The sequence below is a fragment of the Heteronotia binoei genome, chromosome 9, assembly GCF_032191835.1.
Source record: "Heteronotia binoei isolate CCM8104 ecotype False Entrance Well chromosome 9, APGP_CSIRO_Hbin_v1, whole genome shotgun sequence".
Classification (NCBI taxonomy): Eukaryota; Metazoa; Chordata; class Lepidosauria; order Squamata; family Gekkonidae; genus Heteronotia; species Heteronotia binoei.
In genome coordinates, this window is record NC_083231.1 from 107,344,611 (window position 1) to 107,347,360 (window position 2,750).

Below are 2,750 nucleotides of genomic sequence, written 5' to 3' on the forward strand. Positions count from 1 at the left end.
CCCCAATGATGAAGGCCATCTTGACAGAAAATATGCTTTTTAACACAGACCGCACGCCGCTAGCAGGCAACGGGAAAGAAAATGCAGAGGTATTTCCATCAGAAAGAAGCCCTGCAAATTTGTGTACCTGATACCACCGGAACAGGTCTATGAGCCATGACATTCAGGGTGTAGAAATACAAAAAATAAACAGTTTGAAAGAGCAAAAACAAATCCTGTCTAGTTTTATTTCTGATCGTTGACATTTATTGAAGAGCAACATAAGCTAAAAGAATGAAGAAGCCGTAATTCTTCCTCCGAGGGGCTTAAAACAGCATACCTGGTTCTCTCTTCCCCATTTTATTTTCACAACAACCCTAGGAGGTAGGTTAGGCTGAGCAAGAGGATGACGATGATGGTATTGGATTTGTATCCCACCCTCCACTCTGAATCTCAGAGAGACTCACAATCTCCTTTACCTCCCCCCCCCCCACAACAAACACCCTGTGAGGTGAGTGGGGCTGAGAGGGCTCTCACAGCAGCTGCTCTTTCGAGGACAACCTCTGCCAGAGCTATAGCTGACTCAAGGCCATGCCAGCAGGTGCAAGTGGAGGAGTTGGGAATCAAACCCGGTTCTCCCAGATAAGAGTTTGCACACTTAACCACTACACCAAACTGATGAGAGTGACTAGCTTACAACTGCACACAGAGAACTTTGTGGATCTGAACTTGATCTGAACCCTGACCCTAGTTTAACCGTGATAGCACATTAGCTTGGGGAGGGGGAACAGATTCATACTATTCAAAGGAGAATTTCGCACCAAGAGCTCTAAATCTCACTGAAACATATGAACTTATGAAACTGCCTTCTAGTGAATCAGACCCTCGGTCCATCAAAGTCAGTCTTGTCTACTCAGACTGGCAGCAGCTCTCCGGGGTTTTCCAGCTGAGGTTTTTCACACCTACTTGCCTGGACCCTTTTTAGTTGGAGATGCTGGGGATTGAACCTGGGACCTTCTGCTTACGAAGCAGATGCTCTACCACTGAGCCACCGTCCCGTCCCAAAAATAGATGCTTTGCTCGACAACCATCACGAGGCCTCGTGTTCCAAGTTCCAGGGCTTTTTTTGTAGCAGGAACTCTTTTGCATATTAGGCCACACGCCCTGATGTAGCCAATCCTTCAAGAGCTTACAGGACCTACTGTAAGCTCTTGAGGATTGGCTACATCAGGGGTGTGTGGCTTAATATGCAAAGGAGTTCCTGCTACAAAAAAAGCCCTGGAAATTGGAACATGAGGCCTTGTGATGGTTGTGGAGCAAAGCATCTATTTTTGGGGAGGGATGGTGGCTCAGTGGTAGAGCATCTGCTTCGTAAGCAGAAGGTCCCAGGTTCAATCCCCAGCATCTGTCTGGACCACTGTCTGGTCCTGCAGTGTATTTCCTCTGATCATTTCATCTGGTAGGGGGGGGGGTAAAATACAGAAATACACATAGGAGGGGGGGAAATCAAGGGCAAACAGTGGTGCAAGTTATCACATACATTTGATCAGAACGAGTGAGTTTCCCTGTGAAGCGAGGTAGCAAAAACACCAGGCTGTGCATTTAAACACACACACATACACACCCATGACAGAATTTGCTTTTAAGGCGAGCACTCTGTTTCTCTAAGTGCAGAGGGGAGAATCTTTGCCTGACCTTCGTTCCCCACTGCAGTCCCACGAGCCTCCCTTGATGCACGGCTTCTGAGAATTGTCCCCCCAGGTGGACCGCAATCGGCTCATACCGCTTTCAGCCAGGATCCTGCGGAGTCAGCCGAGGCCGCTTGGAGGAGCCCAGGGCTGCCCTCCTCGGGGGAAAAGTGGGCTGCCATTTTCGCTCGGAGTAATTGACGGCCGATAGAGACTGGCTCTTTGTCAGTTCCGCTCCTTCAGACAGAGCCTGACGTGCTGCCTGCAGAGAATCTACTCCTTTCCCCAACAGCAGACCTCAATGTGCCGTTCTCCTTTGGACAGGTGATGGATTCTTCTGTAATACTCTTAAAGAGGAGCTGTGTTGGGAAGTGGGGTGAAACCCTGGGATCAAAGAGACAAGGTCTTTAGCAGTAATTGGGCCACCCTGGGCCAGGTGAATCCCTCGGCTTATGGGCTGAGCGCAAACGTCACATTCGGTGATTGTTACAGGGGGAATAAGCAAGCCGCTCGTTTCTAGCCCAGGCTCTCTTCGCCACATGTCTTTGGAGGTGCACGCCAACCCACCGGGGTTTGAAATCATCGCTTTTGACAGTAATGGTCATGGATCAGAATGACTCAAAGTCTGGGCTATCTCCTCCTTCCCCCGCGTAACAGCAATGCGCCTTGAAAAGCAATAGGGACATGTGCACTGGAAAGGGAGGCCCAGTTCGGCTGCAGTGGTGAAGCTTCTTTTCCGGCTTCTGAGATAATGATGGAAGCTCAAAGACATGCAGGAAGGACCTCTAGTGTTTGTAGGCCTTTAAGCATGAAGTGAATAGGGTGGCCAACAGGCATAAAAACATAGGAGAAGCCATGTTGGATCAGGCCAATGGCTCATCCAGTCCCACACTCTGTCACAACCAAAAAAATGGGTTCCATCAGGAGGTCCACCAGGGGGGCCAGGACACTAGAAGCCCTCCCACTGTTGCTCCCCCTCCCTGGCACCAAGAATACAGAGCATTACTTGCCATAGACAGAGAGTTCCGTCTATACCTTGTGGCTAATAGCCACTGATGGACCTCTGCTTCATATGTTTATCCA

The 2,750-nt window shown here is 49.4% G+C and overlaps 1 non-coding gene across 1 annotated transcript; it reads right to left on the bottom strand.

Moving 5' to 3' along the window:
* Window positions 1-965: 965 nt before the first annotated feature.
* Window positions 966-1,032, bottom strand: TRNAT-CGU (transfer RNA threonine (anticodon CGU)). The gene has a single exon. It is a non-coding gene; the product is annotated as a tRNA-Thr (tRNA).
* Between the last annotated feature and the right edge of the window lie 1,718 nt (window positions 1,033-2,750).